The following is a 22,215-nucleotide window of genomic DNA, read 5'->3' as shown; positions in this document are numbered from 1 at the left end:
AAATGAATTTATTCCTTGGGTTTTATTATAAGTTGGCCTTACTTTTTCCAAAATTACAAATACTTTCCTTGGGTGGCTATATTTGGATCCAAGTGAAGGAGTAAAATCACGCACAGTGAAGGTATTTTTCCAGGTGTCCATGCTGTTCAGTCTAGGGAGGTGTTTTTTGGGTTCTATGGCAATTTGGCAAATCTTAGAAAACTACATGTCACAAGAATTTACCATGTCTGTAGGCTGTGTCCTTTTCACATTCTCTTTCCTCATTTTATTTCAGTTATCTTGGTCATAATTTGTCAAAGTTATGGATAATGCTCCTTTCAAGGTTGATTTCTCAGGCAGTTGTCTGAAGTGCCATGTGTCATGGTGTTGGAAGGAGCTGCTTTTCCTTTAGAAACTGTAAGAACAAGTTTTAAAAGTCAGGGTCTGCCTTCATTCTCTGTACTGTGGGAAATATCCACCCCCACCTCTATGTCTGTTGTATTTGTAGGGTTAGGGTGGGGCAAGAGATTGGGAAAAGATATTTATCAAAAATATTAATGTTTCTCTCAAAAATCAAACATAGGATCTTTGTATCTCCTGGAATGTCTGGTTTGTCCTGATGAGGACTTAGTGTCCCAGCTCTCCTAGCAGAGCCCTCAAGTAGAACAGAACATTGGGAATAAGGACATGGTCGGGGCTGTCAGATCAGGTCAGCAACAGGGTCATCTGTTGCTGCCTCTAGAAAGAACTGCCTTCTCTGTGCTGTACAGGGTCCAGACCACATCATTTCCAAACTCCTGTATTCTGAGTAAAGTTTTTAGACTTTTTGTTTTCAATTAATTTCAAAATTATAGAAAAGTTATGAAAATCATTCAGAAAACTCATGTATATATTTTTCAAGTTCCACCGTACCAGCAATTCCTTCTTATCAGAAGGCTGGAAGCCCAGTTGTCATGTCCTTGTCTAGTCTCCTGGAGCTTGGCTCAGTTACTCATTCTTTCCTTGATTTCCATAACCTTGACATTATGAAGATTAGAGACTAATCACTTTGTGTGAAATATCCCTCAGTTTGGATTTGTCTGATGTTTCCTCATTATTAGACTCAGGTCATGCATTTGACATTGAGAAGAGTATGCATTTTGTGGGAAAATACCATGAGATGGTGAAATATTCCTTTCTTTTCCCTCTTCACCCACTGGTTTTAGCATCTGTTGATGTTTCCTGCCTGAATTCATTAATAGAATGGTTGCCAGATGTAGGATTTATAATTTGATTTTTCTGCCTACATTTCTTTTTTGCCTATTACTTTTTTCATTAATTTGTTTAGATCATGAGTTTAGACTCATGGTTCCCTGTGTTATTCATTGAGTTATGCTCAATTCCTTTCATTATTTACTCTGAGGCTCCAACCACTTCAGATTTGGCCTACGAGGCACCCCTCAAGTCATCACTTTTGTCCTTTTGATGTACCTTTATCATTATTTTCAGCAGTATTTTGTTTTTTGCTGTCACAAGAAGTTTCAGGCCTATTTTAGTCTTTCCCTACCCCAGCCCTAGAAGTTTCATTTTTTCAAAAAGCCCTGTTTTCTTTGAATAGAGAATAGTACTTAGAAGCCAACTCTGGATGCTGAGTGCTTGTGGTTGCTGGGGTATCACTGTTCCCAGGGCCCCTTAGTACACAAAGCTGGGAAGATTTGCGTCTTTATTTAGTTCTATAAAGATCTTTATATATGACTGTGATGAGGTCATACTAACACCTGCAATTCTAATTCTCATCCAACCTCACAGGGTTAATTTTAGCTTTTGGCAGATCCATATCCTCCTTTCTTTGACAATGTGAAATCTGCCTTACATTATACTCAATATTTGTTCCATGTGCTTGTTCTTTTACCTTGGAAATAGCTGATCTCTGGACTCATTGGGTTGCCTCCCTGCTGAGATGCCCTGTCTGCTGGGTCTCAGCCCCTTCCCAGCAGCCTTTCTCCTTGCTCCCCTTTACTCTGTTGGCTTCCTGTGCTGCTCAGGCCTGCCTCCTAGATGTGGGAGCCAGTAGAAGACCAGAGCAAGATTCTTCATGCAGTGATCTGTTGGCTTGTGCCAGACATTCATCAATACTCTGATGGACAAACTAAAAACTTTATTCATTCATCAGCTTTGGAGTAAATTTTCAATTAATTAATTGTAGCAGCCTCTTAAGATATAAATCTGGGTCAACTGTAAGACACATTGTCAAATAACAGAATTTGCAATGACTGTTCTGAAAGTTTTTTAGGCCACAACATTGCTACTGGGGCTGAGAAAGGTAAGAAAAAACCCCAGGTGGGATATGAGGCTGTGCTCTTGTGGGGCCTAACAGAAGCAGCAGTGAGGAAGACCCAGACACTCATCACTGTACCTTCATCCACAGCTAGGTCAAATATTGGCAAGGATGGAGAGGAAGTGGGACCCTCGGCGCACTGTTAGTGGTAATGAAAATAGTGTAGGTCTTGAAAAAATTAAACACAGAGTCACCACGTTGTCTGACGAGTTCACTTTTGAGTGTGCCCAGCAGAACTGAAATCAGGGTCTTGCAGAGCTGCAGGTTCACAGCAGCATTGTTCACAAGTGCCGAGGGTGGAGCAACCCCAGTATCCACGCCTAGATGAGTAAGTGATAGTGGATGCCTGGTGGGCAGTGTGGCGGATAAATGGTGAAGCATGGTTTAATGGGTATGTGGTTTTAGTTTGGCAAGACAAAGAGTTCTGGAGATGGGTGGTGGTGATAGTAGTGCAAAAATCTGAATAGATTTCATGCCACTGGACTGTATGTTTAAAAATGATTAAGATGGTAAATTTTATGTTTTTGTGTGCGTGTTAACTTGCTAGGGCAACTTTAACAAAATACCACAGACTAGGTAAGTTAGACAAAGGAAATATTTTCTCACAGTTCTGGAGGCTGGAAATCTAAGATCAAGGTGCCATCAGGGTTAGTTTCTCCTGATCCCTTGTCCCTGGGTTGCTGAAGGTCACCTTCTCACCGTGTGCTCACATAGTCGTTTCTGTGTTCTCGCTCCCTGTGTGTGGATTCAGTCTTCCTTTTAGCCTTTGGTCTGTTGTCAACCTTTACTGTATCCACCATCTATATCCTGGGGTACTTGTTGAGAAAGGTTGAAAATGAAGCAATGATCAGCAGAGAGGGTAGAAGGTTTTATGCTGGCAGTATGCACAGTGTGTCTCATCACCCCAGCGGAAAGGATGTACAAATCATATGATTTGGGACTGCCCGACAGAGCTGCCCCACAGTGAGACCATGGCCTTGGGTGCCCTGCTGTTGCCCTGCTATTCCAGCCCAGGCATCTAAACTTGGAGAAACCTGTAGTCCTGTGCGGTTGTGGGGCCTTTACTCTGACTCACAAATTGCTCTTCACATGGGGAGATTGTGACACTTGAACTCTGAGTGTGCATGTGCCAGGCGGTTTCCCACCTGGAGACAGGCTTCCTGTGTTGTGTAGGAGATCTTGAGGCTCAGAGAGGTTAAGGAAACATACTAAGTGCTAAAAGTGAGATTTTTGAACCTAGATTTTATGCTCACATGCTTTACTGCACCAAGTCAGATTTGTCTTGTAAAACAATCAAGCTTGTGTTGTGTTGATTTTTACATTGTCTCTAGTTACATGTGTGAGAGAAAGTAGCGTCAGAAAGCATGTAGATCAGGAAGATACTGCCTGTGGGAATAAGATAAGATTTATATTTATTATGATTTCAAATATTATGAAATCATTGAAATTACAGTAAGAATAAAACAATTCTTGGGAAAACTATGAATAATCTTGAATTTTCAGTTGATGTAAATTTTCACTTAATGCTATTTCCTTCTGAACCTTCATTAATAATAATAGGTTACTAGAGTTGAGTGGATTCTCTCTCTTGTTTGTTTGTTTTTTTTTGAGACAGAGTCTTACTGTGTTGCCCTTGGTAGAGTGCTGTGGCGTCCCTCCAATTCTTGGGCTTAAGCAATTCTCTTGCCTGAGCCTCCCATGCAGCTGGGACTACAGACACCCACCACAATGACTGGCTTTTTTTGGTTGTTGTTATTGCAGTTGTCATTGTTGTTTCAGCTGGCCAGGGCTGGGTTCGAACCCACCACCCTCAGTATATGGGGCTGGCATCTTCCCCACTGATCATAGGTGCCACCCTGGATTCTCTTGATGACTTATTTATTATACATAAACACATATATAACATGCACACATTGCTTTTTTCCACAGTACTATCATGTATTTCTAAAGTCATGTCTCAAAATTTGTCATTTATGTTAACTAGCACTGGAAATGGAATTATTGGGATAGAGTAGAAAGAGAAAAGGTACTAGGGCAGCTGGGAGAGAACTGTTCTTTTAAACTTACAGCCTAAGGAATAGAAGAGCCTCAGGCTAACATTTTACAGCTTGAGTAAACTATATTTAATTTTCATGTAATACAACGCACCATTCCAAATCCTGCCTTAGGGAACCTCATCTTTTGAAGTGTTCCTGTGAAAATTTGCCTCCCTGCTCTGAGTTAATGCTACCTTAGTAGTAGTCTATGATCAAGAAACACATGCTTTCTGTGTATTTCCTGTTCTCTCAGGATAATTTGGACTTTCTAAAGCCACTCTAAGTGGAAGGAGACTAACTGAATTTCATTCTAGAATAGTGGTGCTCAACCTTCCTGATGCCGCAACCCTTTAATACAGTTCCTGTGGCTCACAACCCAGAGGTTGAGAACTGCTATTCTAGAAGCTAAGTGGAACATCTCTGAATAGATAGATGACCTGTCAGTGAACCCCGACTTAATACTTGTTCTAACCACAAGATGTAACAGACTCAAGGAAATGTATTTGCCTCTCTTTACACCTGTTGTGGGTCAGCAGGGGTGACTATCCCCATTGCAGGTACCGAGGATGCCGTTATAGATGAGAAAGACCAGGCTTCCCTTCTCTAGAGAGATTAAATGCTAATACTGGGGAAGTAGCCAATAAGCCAGTGAGGGAAAAGGTAATTTCAGTTAATTGAATAGGGCAATGAATGAGTTAGTGCCCGATGACACGACTTTGATTGCACTGTCAAGAGCAGTTTCTAGCAAAGGTCAGTGAGTCAGTGACCGTTGAGAGGGACCTGCATGCTGGCCACAGGGTATTGGCCACGGACTGGGAGGAGGGGGCAATGTACAGGCCCCAAGGCAAGCTCAAGCTGGCAGGAATCCTGGAGAGGAAACCGAGGCCTATCCACTGAGGGTGGGATCTGTGTTGGGAGAAGTAAGGGAGAGTGTGATCAGAGGCCTTGTTCTGGGCCATAAGGGCGTGGTGTTGCATCTGGGCTCAAAGTGGAAGCCTCGCAGAGGTTCAGGACCTCATGTGTCCTTTGCATGTTCACTCTGGCTGATTTGTGGACAGGCGCCTGGTGGGGGCAGCTGTTGCCCTTGTTAAGGGCTAGAGATGATGGTGGCTTATCTGACATGGCAGCAGGGATGGATCACATGCTTGCAGTAGATGAGCTGGGCTTGCTGAGATGGGTGCTGAGAATGGGAAGGAAAGGGGATGTGAATCCCAGGTTTGTGCCTCATTCAGCAGGTAGATGTCCGCAATTCCAAGGAGGGGAGACAGGGAAGAGCAGGTTTGGGGACTGCGGGGGCAGCTACCATATTCCTCTTTAAACCCTTAGTATTGAGAAGCCTTGTAAACATCATCTCAGAGACATAAATGATAGTTGAGCTGAATATCTTAATCTTGAGTTTGTATTGATTAGATTTTTAGCATTATTTTTTCTGAAAATTATTAAGTTTTTCTTAGAACGAAACCTAAATTTTCTTGCACAGTCTAACCTTAGTTTATCAAACTTTAGTACATATACTTTTTTTGTGACTGATTCAGTAGCAGTGAAACAGAATTACCAATTAACCCTTGTGGATGGTGTAGATCAGAGGGGGAACCTGGGGCCCTGGGGCCACTTCTGGTCTTTCGGATCCTTGAAGGGGGTCTTTGGAATAAATCTAAATTTTATAGAACATATTCTTTAAATAAAGAATTTAATAAAGAGATTTGTTCTGTGAAGTTTGGATTTAGTTGAGGGGCTGCATTGGGGAACACATGTGACCCAGTAGCTGAAGCTCTGTAAGGCAGCTTTCAAATTTAGATCACAACATCCCCTCCTGATATGGATACAGTTGTCACAGCTGATTTGAAAACTGCTGTCTATTTCTGTTCAGTTGGTAAGAAAGCTTTGGCCGGTCATGACCCAATTCCATTACTTTATAACTACTTTGTCTAGAAAATTGAATGATTTGGGTGAGAAGAAATCCCTAACTTTTTTTTTTTTTGGCACTTTCTATTCTTTTTAGAATTTGTTGGAACAATTTAAAGTAAGGGTCTTTCAAAGTCTCTGTGAAGCTTTGCTATCTAGCCTGTACTCTGAGTCAGCCTTTCTAACTATTTAGAAATAACTCTGTGCTGGGTTAACGGTGCCATCTTCAGAAGGTCTTCGCGTTGTCTGACCAGGAGGTTGTGCTTCCTATTTGTAGAACAAACAAAAGTGTGAAGCACTTCTAGACCAGTGGTTCTCAACCTTCCTAATGCCTTTAATACAGTTCCTCATGTTGTGGTGACCCCCAACCATTATTTTCATACACCTGTATTTGTATGGGGTGTATATGATGGTTTTAGGTGACCCCTGTAAAGTGTCATTCTACCCCTAAAGGGGTCACAGTCCACAGATTGAGAACTGCTGTTCTAGACAAAGCCATTGAGGGATTCTGGGCATGTCCACAGAAAGTTAGCACTCCCTCTTCCTCCTCTCACACCACCCCCCACCCCGGGCAGCTTGCTCGTGCGGAGTAGGTAGCTCTGGGATGGGGGGAGTGAAATTCAACTGTTTTCAGACTTGAGGATGAAAGAAAATGGATCTTAGCTTGCAAGGCTAACCACAAGCTGCCTACTGGAAACCTTCCAGAAGTCACACTGACTATAGTGCGACTTTGGCTGTAACTCGTCTTAGGAAGAAACATGATTTTATGCTGATTAATTTCCTTTCTCCTTCCTTCTTTTCTTCCTTCCCTCACTCCCTCCCTCCTTCCCTCTTTCTCTCTTTTCCCTCCCTCCCTCCCTCCCCTCCCTTCCTCCCTCCCCTCCTTTCCCTGCTTCCCCTCCTTCCCCCTCTTCTTTTCTTCCCTCCCTCAGTATGTCTCTTTCTTCCCTTTTGTTTTTTAGCGCTTGGGTTTCTGATAGTCTCTTGCAGAGGTGAGGATGGTAACCTTTGTAGACATATTTTTTCTTATTAATGTAAGGAAGAGGTGACTTCCCCCTTCTGTCTTCAAAAGGTTTCTCCATAACACCTGTCTTCTCCCTCACCCACATTGCGGAGCTCTGTGGTAGGCAGCGTAGAAGGCTTTCCCGCTCACAGTCTTGTTTCTGTTGTGGAAACGTGCCTGCTCCTTTCCTTTCTCTGCCCTGGTCCAGATGTGGCCAGGCCTTGCTCTGCGGTCTCAGACAGGGGGCGTCCGTTTGGAGAAGAACCATCTGAGGTGCAGGGCAGATGGCCGTCACCTCCTTAGGGCCTGGTGAGGACAGGCTCACCTTCCTAGGAGCCGGGTCACATACTTATTTCCTTTAATCCCAGGGACACAGCTCTGAGGGAGGTCCAGTCATTGTCTCTGTGTCAGGGGTGAAGTAACTGGCTTGAGAGGGTCAACACCTTGATAGAGCCCAAGCTGATGGTTTCTCTGCACTGATCACCTTCTGACCCCACCTCCTGAGAGGGTGGCGGCTCTCTCCATGTTTAGGCTGTTGCTAAAGACTGTCCTGGGTGGGTCTGTTTCTACTGCAGAAGACTCCTCCAGGAGATTTTGGACATCCTTCCAGAGGAGTCATTTTCCTGAGGATAAATAGTGGAGCAAAAGACAATGAAAGGTTTCTTATTTCCAGAGGTCCTCAGCATGTTATCAGAGTGAAACCTACTGCTAAACACTGTCGATGCATGTTTACATGGGAAAATCTGATGAACGGCCCGTGCCAGCAAGGTGAGAATTGGTGAGAATTTTGCTGTTCAGACAAGTTAATCTTTTTCTGAAGTAAAGTCAGGACATAGGCATGTCCAAACTGTGGCCTGCAGGCTGCATGTTGATTATTTGAGGACAGTTTTACTTTTATCTGTGGTGTTAGATATCTGGAAAAGTATGCCCAGACCTTTTGTTTTGCTCATCAGCTGCTCTTGGTGTTTGTGTATTTCCTGTGTGGTCAAAGCCACCTCGTACTCTTCCAGTTTGCTGCAGAGAAGAAATGGTTGAACACCCATGGTTATATCTCTGTTTTTACTTTACTGCCTTTCAAGACTAGATGGTGTTCTAGTCATGATATGCACCTGCTATTAATAGTATATTGTCATTCTTAACAATGGAACAATATAGAAATAGTCAAGACCCCAGACTCCTAAAAAAATGGACTCTGTCTCAACAACAACAACAACAAAAAAATGGGACTCTGTCTCAACAAAGACAACAAAAAAAGAAATAGTCACATATAAATTCTCTGGAGACAGATCGTGTAATGGGGCTTACTGAAACCAAATCTAATATTAGGTGTGAAACTATAGTGCCCATTAGTACTAGTAATATGCTGATATCTTACATGTTGTTGTTACATTAAAACAATTAAAGTTAAATATCAAGTACTTCTAGTACTACAAATTGTATTTCTCCTCTGATGCTAAGAATCACCTAAGTCAATTGAAACATTTTGATTTTTCTTAATACTAGAAATTCCAATGCCCCCTTTTAGCAAAGGACATAATTATTTTTTTCCTTCTTTTTGAGTTTTAATTTTTTTTCTTTGTAACTCAGAAATTGTTTCTTTGGTGACCATTGTAGTGGCTCATGCCTGTAATCCCAGCACTCTGGGAGGCAGAGGCAGGTGGATTGCTTGAGCTTATGAGTTCAAGACTAGCCTGAACAAGAGCAAGACCTAGTCTCCAAAAAAATAGCCAGATGTAGTGGTGGTAGTTATCCTAGCTAACTGGGAGGTTGAGGCGGGAGGATCACTTGAGCCCAAGAGGTTGAGGTTGCTATGAGCTAAGATGCCACGGCACTCTACCAACAGTGACAAAGTGAGACTCTGTCTCAAAAAATGAACAAAATAAATTGTTTCTTTGGAAGCTCATTACTTTCTTTAAGGAAGTGTGGCTCAGTCCAGAAGGACAATACAAGAAGAATGAAAGTGTTGTATTACTGGAAAAAGCTATACTCTGAGTCCAGTTGTGAAGATTTAATTCTACACTTGGAAAAATACCCAGTTGTAAAGGCTCAGTTGCACCTGAGTGAGATGTGTGTTGTTACAGCTTTTGTATTTGTGCAGTGTTGCGGACAGTTTTAGAAGAGTAGGGCCTACCTTACTATTTGAGTACATTACTATAGAGTTAGATCTTTAAACTTACTTGTTTTCAACATTAAACCTGAAGCTGTCTCTTCATACTTGTGCTTTTACACTAGATATTTGGCCCTTTTCCCTCCATGGTTGTGTGACTTCCTGAGTATACTGGAAAGAGTCACAGGGGTAGGCCAATGGCTACTGGATTTTGAAATTTTACTGTTAAGATATTACAGTAAGTTAAAATATCACTATAGATTGTTTCAGAGCAACTTTGTGGTTTTTAAAGTTGCATTTATGCTAATCTCATTATTATAATTCTCATATTTTTACTGTCTTTGAATCATTGTAACCATTTCTCAAATCACTGACTTTATGGAAGTTAAAAATTTCATTTACTGATTTTTTGGTTAAAGGACTTTAAGAAATCTGTGTGAACATTATAGTTGGATAAGACTGTATGTATTAACATATAGGATAAAACTATATGTAAATACCTAATATTTTTGTGGGTAGTTTTACTCATTCTTCCCCAACTGGGCTTTATTTCTCATAGAGCAGTATAGGAAAGGGGCTCTGCCTAAATTTGCTAATTTCTTAGACCGTTTCTTTACAGTTTCTTGGTTTTTTTTGTAGTCCAAGCTCCTTTTAAAGTTTGTGCTATCATTTTTCAACATTCTCAGTCGTTGTATATCATCTGTTCTTTTTTCGGTTGATTGGCAGTTCCTTTTACATTTCTTGTATATCCGTCCTTGCTGTTTCCAAACCCTGAAACGGGCATATTCCTCCTTCCACTTCCTCTCTACCCCTTAAAGTCATGTTTCCCTTCATGCATCTGCACCTTCCATCTCGAGAATATATTTTAAGGGCAGAGCTTAGGGAGGCCCTATTGAAAAATGTGTCTTGAGAGATGAAGCAGTGATTCCCGCAGTCATCCTCAGTGGCGAGAGAATTTCCTGGCACTGCCCCTCCAGTGCAGCCTTCTGCTCCCCTCTTCAGCGTGTGCCGGATGCTGCTGTGCCTGCAGAGCTTTGCCTCTGCCTTGCTGCCTACAAGATGTTTTGCTCTTCTGCCACTGTGTTCTTTTTTTTCTATTTCTTCCCTCTCTTTTAATATTTGTATTCTAATCTAGACAACAACGTTGAAAGTTCTTTCCCAGAAGATTTATAGCCTGTTTTTTCACCATCATGATAAGTTATTCAACATACTTTTAAAAATCATTTACATACTCTGTTTTATTTTAGTAAAGCGTTCTTTGCATTACTTTGATTTTACTATTTTAATTAAGAATAATTGGCAGTGAGCTCTAATACTGATATAAAGAATGTGAATACTTTTTTTTCCCACAGTATACTAGGAAGGGCTGGAATTCCTTGGTCAGTGAACCAAATAAGTATATGTTTGACTTAAGGTTGATTGTTTTAAATGCTTCTTGTCTTATACAGAATGTACATCTTCTCTTGTCTTGTATGAAATGTACCTCTGCTCTTAGAAGATGTACTGTGATGTATAATTTCAGACTATTTTGCTTGCATCAATCATCGTTTTTCAATCTAGAAGCTATTTTTAAATACTTTATAATTTCCATGTTTCTGAGTTTTTTGTACCATTAATTTTGCATCAAGTACATTCTTTGCAACGTTGGACTTGAGAGGGAAATAGGTAAAACTTAAGTTTCATTTTTATTTTTAAAAAGCAGATACATTAAGTTCCTGGAAAAGCATATCAAAACTTTTGATGCCATGATTGCATTAATGTATACAGCTGTGATTCAATTGAAAAAAAACTTTTGATGAAAACTGAGACAATTTCTTGCTTATTTAATATATTTATAATTTTATGTATCTTGTGGATAATTGTAGCTGAAATATAGTTTATATTGGGCTTTATTAATGTACTCAATAGATAGTTTTATTGGGGAGCATCTCTGTTTATGAGATGAGCAATTGCCATTGCCCGTTCAAAATTACTAGACTACTTACTGCTGCAGGGACATTGTGATCTGTCAGCGGACCTCCGGAGAAATAGAAGCTGCAGGAGATACCCAACTGGAGATCCATTATGAGGAACTGGGTTGTGTGATTTGAGGGCCGGCAGACAAGTCTGAAATCTGAAGGGCAGGCTGGAAACTCCTAGACAGAGCTGATACTGCAGACTTTCTCCTTCCTCAAGGAAATCCCAGCTGATTGATGGGGTCCCAGCCAGAGTATGGAGGATGATCCTGGCACTTAAACTCAACTGATTTTAGAGGTGTCCAGGTGTGCAGAAGACCCCTATACAAACACACACCCAGAGTCGTGTTTGATTGCATACCTTAGCACTGTAGCCTTACCAAGTCGACATATAAAACTGACTGGAATCCATAGAGAACATATTACTGTTGTTAAGCAGTGCAGATAGGGACCCACAACTGTAAAGATCTAAATACTGCATGGGTTTGTGTGCACATTTATGAAGGCTTTACCAAGAGATAGGACTCAGGAATAAACTGGGCAATAAATGAGCTGGATTAGGGACTAAAATCAGTGATGGAGATAGTTTTTCCTGGAATTTTTTTTAACATATAGCAGGAATATTCAGGAAACCTTGGTAGACTGTATGAGTTAGGAAGGGGACCTAAGGAAGGAAGTGAAGGATTTCTGTTTCCAAAATTTGAGTTTTGTGTGTAAATTTAATGTCCCTTTGAAGATCATTAGCACTGACATAATAGAATGGGTAGAGATATGAGATTCTAGAGTAATAAATACTCTTATTTTAGAACCATCCAGTAGGAAGTTGGTAGCATGGAGACTGGGAAGGCGTTGTCCTCGGCATTGTATTCTTCACGTGGGTTTCAGGACACTCACTGCAGACCTTTCTTGTACCTTGTTAGATTCTGTTTCGTTGATTCACCCTGTTCTCTCCACACCCTTCACACTGTGGGTGGTAGGGTGGGTGCAGGGCTGGGTCCCTGGTCTCTTCTGTATCTGCATCACTCTCTTGGGGCTCTCATCTAGTACTTGGCTGTAAGTAGCATCTAAGTGCCTGCCACAGTGCCTGGTAGGTAGGAGGATCCCTGTAAAGCAAGAGATGATGGCTGATGATGTTAATTTTGGAATCATTTCAAGGCTTCTGTGCTAGACATTAAAGAGAAAGGAAGGATTTTTTTTTTAAGCAACACCAATGTACTGGGGCTGTGCAGATAGATTTTGCTAAATTCAGTAATGAAACTCACTGAAGAAGAGTTACCTCTAGATTCAAGTGTACAACATTTTACTAAAGTTTAATTAGAAACTCTCAATCCTTCCTGATACCTCACAAATAAGTTTTGAGTGTAACAAATACGTTTTGAATTTGTGAATAAGTTTATGGATCTCACCTCGTAGGTGATAGTGGCTCCTTGAAGGGAAAAGCCACATTTTCCCATTGGTGTTTATTTGTAATAGCCCTGTTGCTAAGGTTGCAGTCTTATTTGTGAACAATTTAATTTTTAATTATGAAAATTTACTATCTGGATTATAGTTTTATAACATATGTGTTGGATGAAATTCACACTGTTTATTCTTCATAGATTAATCTTTAATTATATTTATTTATTTATTTGCAGTTTCTGGCCAGGGCTGGGTTTGAACCCACTACCTCTGGCATATGGGGCTGGCGCCCTACTCCTTTGAGCCACAGGCGCCACCCTTAATCTTTAATGATTTTGATTTCTTTCATCTTCGTGTTGTTTCATTCCCATATTTGTACATTACTAATTTTTGAGTAAGTTGCTTAAGATTTTTTCATTATATTGCATACTAGACTGAGAGCTCTTTCCGATCCTAGATTAATTTACTCATTGTTATACTACCCACACCACTGTGCATAGACATAGAATTGACAGGTGCCTAACAAAAGTAACTTGGATTTAATTACATAACTAATTTCATGGTCTCTGTATTGGCCCATACATTTCTAATTCTTTGAAACTCTATTATAACATTGTTACATATGTTTCTTGTAATGAAATAAATTATTTCATATTTACTTATATAAAACAAAATATTTTTTCTAAGATTGTAAAATTCTTATTTCTTAATATATTTAAATTTTCTCACAATGACCTGTGGCACTTAATGTAATAGCACGTTGCCCACGTTGGTGCTGTTAACCACTTTTCCTTCTATCCCTGTATTGCCTTCCTTATGTGATTAGTTTACCTTGGGGGACACTGACCCCTCAGGTTTTTACCTGGTGTGTGTGTGTGTGTGTGTGTGATTCTTTTTGGTTTACTTTGACCTTTTGAGTGTGCTATTTAGACCATTGTATACTTATTTATAGACCATATTGTTGTTTACTTTTTCATCTGTGCTATTTGCTACAAACCCTTCATGGGTTTTATAGATGTAAATATGTACATATGCTTCTTAGTTTCATCTATCTAAGAGGCTAAGATTCCTACATAGAACATAGTAATGCCTCAAAATAATATTTTGATGAAGGCACATATTAAGTTTATGTGCTTTATAATATATATAAAAATAGTAGTAGTTTCCCCTTAATTACTACTTTTTGAGTACTTCTTGCTTCATCTTCATTGGAAATTCACCCTAAATAAGCCAGAGACTTACATAAATATAAAGGAAATATTAATCTAAACTCAATCAGATCAAGATTACATGGAGTTAAAGAGGAAAAATTATATAATTTGCACCTTACCACAAATTTGATTCCATCAGAGAATATCTTCATACTAATGTATCTTCTATAAAAACAAAACGAATAAAAAGAATGCCATACCTATCCATCTTTACTTTTTTGTTTGTGTAAAAATAAAGATTAAAAGTGTATTGCAGACTGTAACAGCATGGTGAAAATTCTGTTAGCCATGTTCCATATGCCTGTGACTAGAAAATCTTATCTGACTTAATACTGAGATTTATTTATAATCTCTGTAAACTTTTACTCACACTAGAGGGAATAAAGTTATGCTCAGAGAATTCTAAAATCTTGCTTAGATTTTTTTTGGTCCTTTTTCCTTTGCCTAGGTTTATACTGAAACAGTGTAAAAAATATTTATTGAATTTATGAATGCGTGTGTGCATCTCACCTCACAGGATAACAGTGGCTCTTTGAACGGAAAAGCCATATTTTCCTATTTGTGTTTATTTGTAATAGCCTTATATAGTAAATATATAATTTAAAAATGCCTTAGGAAATGACTGAGAAAATTTGTTATATTTTTGTTGTCTTTTGTTAATGTGCAGTTTAGTTTAAACGGAGATATATTTCAAACAGTATTTCTAAAGTGTTAAATCATAGAAGTGTTGAATTTCAGCAAATTTCCTATAGCACCGAGGCTATTCGCACCCTCCCTGGCATCCTGGAAAGCCCAGTGATCTGGCTCTTCCCCTTTTCTGTCTCCACCTGTCACCTGCTCCTCCTTTCTGGGTTCGCCTGGTCATCCTAGACTCCTCTCCTCCCCTGCCCCCACTGTTCTTCTTCCTTCCTTCCTTCTCATCTTTGAGGTGTCAGCTTCTCAGCAGTTCCCCTGAGGTTCTGCAGTCAGGTGGGGCACAGGAGGCGCTGCTGTATCGTGGCCTTCCTCCTCTGCTTTGCAATCCACTTTGCCTCTGGATTCAAGGTTCTTAATGGCACAAATTGTTCATACCCTTAACATAGACAGATATTTATGATGAGTAAGTAAATTAGTTTGAATGATTTATCTAATAGGAATCTCTTATTGATCTAAAAGTGGCTTTGAAATAGTATGTTAAATTATTACTTATATTACATTATATACATATTTACTTAATGGTAGTTACTATCTATCAAAGATATTGAAGACATAATCTTTTCCCAACATTTTTCAGCTTATTAAAATATAAGTGTTTAAAATTACCCATTACTGAATCATATATTTGTAATCATCAATTAGGAAACACTGTGAGTAAAACAACACAAGGAAATGCTGTCTAAGGTTCCTGAAGCAATCTGACAGGGCCCAGAGGGTGGGCCATGGTATAATTTTGAAATGGTGCCAATAAAGGGCTATTCAATGTTAAGCTAATCCTTGAAGGTCTGCCCTAAATAAGTTGAGGAGAGATCAGGCAAAGAAGAGACTAAGGGCAGAGCATAGTCATCCAAGTAATGATTGAAAAGCAAGTTCTGTAAGTGAAATTCCAGAAGGAAGAAGAGCCAAGTGATCCTGATTGATGACTCAGGAGTAGAGCGTGTGGCTCAGGCCATCTGTGACCCATATAAAGAGAACAGGACGCTCTGCTGCCTCCAGGGCGCCCAGCTCCAAGGCGACCAGAAGGGCGAGAATCCCAGAGAGGGCAGGAGAGATTTTACTAAATTCTAGTCAACCTTAAATCTCTTCTTTGTAACTTAAAATTTCAAAAGGAATATAAGCCCTTTGGAATGATGGTGATGCTAATGTTTTCCTCCTTGAGTTTATGCTGTTTTAAATGTACATGGAATCAACCAGCAGAGTTGGTAATTTACCTAAAAATCTGTTAAGAGATGGCTTTTTCTCAAAACAGTAAGAAAGAGATAGCAAGGACTAGGCTCTACAACTTACCAATTTGGAAAAACATTATAAAAAACATGATTTTTATCAAAGTATACCCTTTTTCATTATAGTAAGGATTGTTGATATAGCAAGTCATTAGAAATGAAAAATACTTTGTATTCTCACTCAATTTCCTCTATTTCTTAGTAGTTTTTTAAAAAATTTTTCATGGCATTCAAAAATCAGAAAATTCTAGGAAGTTCTTATTTTATTGTATTTGTAAGGAAGTTTCAGCATCACAGGGAAACTATAGTATAACTTAAAGTTTAAGTGAATACTAATCATTTTGAAGAAAATGTTAAAATTTGTAATGAAGTTTTGCAGGGAAAAGATTGAGTTTAACAATATAGCATGAGTTAAGTCTTCCGTATGGTGTTACCATGCATGGCCTTGTCAGGGAAGTAATACCAGATAACTAGTATGAATTAATAATTGAGGACAAGGATAATACTAATGAAATTAATTTTAAAGAGTTTTGGCTACCAAACTGAATTTTTAGATTGCTTATTATTATAGGAAAACAAACAAACCAAAGAATGATTCTTTGAACTGAGGTCCCAGACAGGCAGGGGAACTCGTGTCACTGCTCAAAATTTAAATAAATTAATTTTTTGGAAATTTGAATAAATTCATATCAACTTGGCTATCTTCTTTGCAACCTAGGTTTTTTAGGAAATTATCTAATTAACTTCATGTATCACTAAAATTTTTTTTGAGAGACAACTAGTGATAGTGATTCAGAGGAGGAAAAATGGGAATTTTCAAAATAGTCCTTTATAATCGTATAAATCTTAGGAAACATAGATTGTCATTGAATTAGACATTATTGATCTTCATTGATTTTATGTATGTAAAATCCTAACAACTTAAGGTACCATCAGTTCATATGCAGTGTTGGTAAGCATCATATTAATAAACCCTTCCTTAAAATCTCTTAATTTAAAATCTCTTAATAGAGCATTACAATTTTCCTTTACATATGGACCTTTTTAGGGAATATAAGAATAATATTTTCTTCTTGACATTAACATCCTCTGTTTGAGTATTCTCTAGTAGTGATCCTCTCAGGGTATTCTATGGTTCCATACCAAATCCAGAGGTTCCATACCAAATTCTTTTCTTTTGCAGTTGAATTTGAATTACATTCATGTTTAATTTTAACATTCTTTAGTAAGAATGGATTAGCAAAATAACCCAAACCATAGAATCAATGTTTTCCCACATAATCTAGAAGCATTAGTATCAAAGAACACAGCTTTGGAGGGTGCATATATTTCTACCTTTTAATTCCTTCAGCCCTGGTAAATAAGCAGAAATGCAGGTGGAAGGAACCCCTGAAGGCTTCCCTTGTATTTCCAAGGCAGCTTTGTCATATGGCTGATGAAGGAGAAAGTTGGAAACACGTGCTGTACGTCTCTCCTGTCAGCAGATTTTATTCCAGCCATCTAAAGGATTTTCCAAATTTGATACTTCATTTAAAGAAGAAAAAAATTTTTATTTTAAAATAATCAGGCTTATTCTATAATATATATTAAAAAAAAACAACAGAAAATATAAGGAAAAAACCTACCACCTAGAGCAATTTGTTTTTTTATCCCTCTCTCTCTCATTTTGGGAATCTTTTTTCTAAGATGTGTGTATTTTTGTCCATGTAAGGCTATTTGTGTGCAAATAGTTTTTTAAAATAAACTTTTGATAAACCCTTCAATTTAGAAGTGCTAAGTCATTTTCTAATTATAAACACATTTGTTTCTAAAAACAATTTTCCTTCAAATGTATATATTTAATAGTGTGACAAACCTGAACTCGTAAGACTTGTCACACGCAGAAGTTGTTTTCTATGTTACCTGTTTAACCGAGTCTTATCTGAAGACCACAAAGAAAACTTAACAGTGATGTGACTTGGAAAATGTTGAGAAGAATTGATCAGTGACTTGTCCCAGTACATATGTGTCTGAAAAGCTAGGGAAGCTGATGAGTGATTTGCAGTAAAGACAACACAGTCCTTTGCAGGTGATACTTTGTTGGAAATTTTGGCAGTTCTTTGTAGGAACTAAAACAATAAAAGGATAGGAAGGTGTGGAAGAAGGTGCAGGAAGTAAGCGCTGAGGCAGCTTGCAGCTCTGTGGCAGGTTGGGGCGTGCATGCACATTCCCAGAAGGTTCTCACATGGCAGGAAAATGAAAACAATGCTCTCGGGCGTGAGCAGCTGGGGGAACTCAGCTGTTCCATCAGTCCTTTCAATGAACATTGTATCCTCTGCCTCAGTTTTCTGTAGAAGCTAGAAAATCAAAAAGTATAACAAAACAATGACATGATATCTGATAAAATATTTCATATTTTCATTTCAACATCTCAGTAGAAAAAGCCTTTTTTACATTGAAGTCCTAACCGTGATCCTCGCCGAGATCCTGGAAGGGGTTGTGCTGTAAGGCTCCTGGTCCTTCTGTTACCCCGCTTTCCACCACAGTAAGGTGGGAAGATCTCTGGTTGGAATTTAGGCAGTTTCCATACTTGCTGTTCAAAGGCTGTGTCCCTTAGACAATTCTCATAGCAGACCATGTGAAGCCTTTGTTTTTGTGATATATACATGAATATTACATGGTTTTCAAACACTATTTCGCAATTCTAGTTTGAAAATTCTGCTTTATACTGAAGTGGGAAAGGATAGATTTTGGTTTTGCCCAATTTCTCTCTTACTTCCTTTGATTTGTTTATTCCACATTCCTTAGATTTGTTAATTCAGCAACTTCAATATAGAGTCTCAAATTGGTGTTCAAGATATTTTAATCCGTAATTGTTTATATCGTCTTGCCATGTATATACTCCTTTTCTACTTCATAGCCCAGTTCCTGTCCCCACCTTAGTTAGATGCACCTCAGTACCGTTTAGGTCTAGTGTCTGAATTCAGATAAGGTGTGAATTTTGGTTTGTTGAATGTATAAATTTGAGTCACTTACATGTTTATCATTGATACTTTCTCCTTTGGCTTCTATCCACATAAAGGCTGGTACCTCTAGTTGCATTGGGTTTCTGCTCAAATACCATTCTGTCAGACTATCTTGCTTGATTTTTTTTATAGCACTTACTACAACATGCCATATGATAGGTTTAGTCGATTCTTTCTGCCTGTTCACTAATTAATGAACTCTCTATAAGCACAGGGACCTGGTAGATTGCTACATATTGTCTGGACCTGAATTGAGAGTATCTGAAACCACACGTAGGCTCTCAATAAATATTTCTTGAATGAATGATTAGAATCCAACTGTATTTCGGGATAGTAATTTAGAGGTCGGTGAGGATCCTTCGTGCCTGCCAGCACTAACTCCTGATGTTCTTTGGTTCTGTGGTTTCATGGTTCTTTATGATGCACATTTTGAAGAGAAATTTATGTTTAGTAAATGTTTACATGTATTCTTATCCAGACTATTGATAACAGTCATATCTTAATAGAACTGATTGTTGAAATTTTTTTTCTTAAATATAAATTGTACAATTTTTCCTGGGAAGCATTTCCCCTTCATAAAAGTATGATCTATGAGGCACTTTTAGGTATGTCCAGAACTTTCAGGTATTCCTGAAGATATTTATATGAATCACACATTACTGATATATTTCTTTCTTCTCCAGCAAGCAAAAAGCACATATAATAAATGGAAATGTTACCTGATAAAAACATTTAATTATATCATTATCATGGTTTAGGTTCTGACAATTAAAGATATGTCCTAATTGCCTACATGTTTATACCCTATATTCCTTATATACAGGTCTATTAAATTGCAGTAGTTCACATTATCATGAGAAATTTAGGAGTAAGGCCCACCTGAATGTGACCCACGCACAAGGGCGTGTGGCTTTGCGTGAGGTGTGGAGCATGGCAATTGGTCCTGGTGAGCAAGATTAATGAAACTCAGATGGGTTTTAATTAGTACAGCTGCAGTCATCAATTATCTACTGAACACAAATATTGTTATATTTGGGAAATTCTTGATTTATTTTATTCTAGTGGCCAGCAGATTTAGATGAATGAGTTCTCATCATAAACATTCTGAGAAAAATCGCTGGAGGCCACAGTTTATTATTTAGGACACAATAAGCAAGAGTGAACAATACAGAACAAAACGTTATAAAGTGCCCTCAGCATTAATTTGGAATTTCTGCTGAAATATTTGGCTTGTACAGGTAGTCAAATGCATTAGGGCATCTTGAACAAAATTTAGAGCAGTCTGTCAAAAAGGGAACATGCAGCTGTTACTGTCCAGAAGATGATCTGTAGCAGACGTCAGTGCACATGCACTTCAGACAGGTAGCGTCCAAGTGCAGTGGTGGGGTAATGCGGTCGTCTGCTAGTATGTGTCAAGGACACATTTTGGCAGAGGAATAGACACATACTAACAGTGTCAGAGATAGGAAAGTTTAGTTAGTACATGCCAAGCATGGAAACCTCTGTGTTTATCTGTATGTATACATGTGTACCTATACACAAACACACCCATGAGTTTTATTTTTGTTTTAAAGTAATTTTTTTCCATTTTTAAAATCTGTAGTTTCAAACAGGTGTAAGAAACATGCATAAATTTCTAGGAGAGGGAGTACTAATTATACTTTTTTAGAAAAGAAATATGAGACTATTATGTCAAGTTGGTAACTATATGAAACTAAGATAAATTCAAGATTTCTATGTTAAATTTCCAGGTGGAATTATTATTAGAATGAAGAATATATTTATAATTAATATAAATTTATATTAAATATAGTAACATCATTTCTGAACAGTTTTTCTCATATTTTATAATTTAATTTCCCAAACTCTTTAACTTAGAATACCTAGGATAGAGTTTCAGAAATATAAGGTAACATTAAACATTACTTTTTCATAGTATCAAATATCTGTCGATTCTTATTCGACAGAGAAAGATAAAAAAAAGAAGTGAACATGGGCTTACAGCCTTATGTTAAATTATAGAGGATAATGTGGTAGCCAAGATAGCCATTCTAAGGAATGAGTTCTAAGTAATAACCAAGGCCAGCAAATCAATTGCAAATATTTTTTCAAGGTCTGTGGCATGATACTTATTATATTTAGGAATAGTTCACATGTGAAATACATTCATTAAAATTTCCTGAATCTCGTATTATATATAAGATTTCTGTTTGTAATATAATAATTTTATGGTCAACCTGTTCTTTAATGTGTTACCCAAATTTACTGATACTACAATTTAATCTAAATTATGATTACCGAAGAGAAAAGAAGGTGAGGCCACTTTTGCAGCATAGATTGCATTGACTGATCTTTGTTCTGGCTGAGTGGGTCCACCTTAGTCTCTAGGGAAGAATACGTGTGTGTGTGTGTGAGTGTGTGTGTGTGTATATATATCTCAAAGCTTGCGATTTTTTGTATGCTAGATTTGAATGACTGTTAATCATATCTGAATTATCAAAGAGCTTGCCATTAATGCCCCTGGCTTATCAGCCATTGTCTTCGTAACAATCATAAATACTCTGATTTCTGAGCATACTTTTATGGATTTCATGTTTTATAGAGTAAATCATGGAAACTTTTCTGTTTTCCAGGTAACAGATGGAGAAGCTTTTGTTCATTGAGCCAGGTTTTTTAGGAGGAGATTTCATTTCTTATGCATTCATATGTGTGATTATATTTTACCTCTAAGGAACACATCCTGCACCTCTGAACTGACTTGTCTGAGGGGCCAGACATCTTTAGATGTGGATCAGAGTTGTCATCTTAGCATAATTAGGCTTGTGGTTATAGATTTTTATTTTTAATTGAACTGTGATTCTGCTTAAGTTTTAAAGAATCTAATAGGCCTCTGTTCTTACCATTAAACTTTAAGGATAATGCATATGTCCTATATTTCAAGGAGGATACAAACCTCCTGTCAGAACCGTCCATACTTTTGCCCTTTATTGTCACAGCATATCATCATTATTGGTTTACTTATCTGTGTTGCTACTAGGCTTTTTGTTTCTTTGTCCATCTATCCAGCCAGCCACCTACCGATGTGAACATTAAGGAAGTAACACTCCAAGTTTGACAGGCAGTAGGAAGGTGAATGTGGCTGAATCATCACGTGCAAGAGGTCAGGTGGGCGGTGTGAGCAGGTCTAGATCATGTCACTTCTTACAAGTCATGGTAAAATAAAATCCAATTTTATTCTATTTTAAATTGGATGGATTTTATTTTAGGATCAGTGGGAAGCCATTGGACAATTTTTAAGGACTTCTTGGCAGATTTTAATCATTATTGAGCTTCTGCACCTCTTGACATTACTTGTTCCATATTTGATGGCCTATGAGTGT

At 38.3% G+C, this 22,215-nt stretch overlaps 1 protein-coding gene across 1 annotated transcript in view; it reads left to right on the top strand.

Moving 5' to 3' along the window:
• ZNF407 (zinc finger protein 407) overlaps positions 1–22,215 on the top strand; it is a 431,185-nt gene that overhangs the window by 208,340 nt on the left and 200,630 nt on the right. The gene's annotated exons all lie outside the window — the stretch shown is intronic.

Source organism: Otolemur garnettii, unplaced genomic scaffold (genome assembly GCF_000181295.1).
Source record: "Otolemur garnettii isolate 467f Iridium unplaced genomic scaffold, OtoGar3 scaffold00027, whole genome shotgun sequence".
Lineage (NCBI taxonomy): Eukaryota > Metazoa > Chordata > Mammalia > Primates > Galagidae > Otolemur > Otolemur garnettii.
The sequence above is the reverse complement of the archived record's forward strand: the minus strand, read 5'-3'. Positions and strand labels throughout refer to the sequence as shown.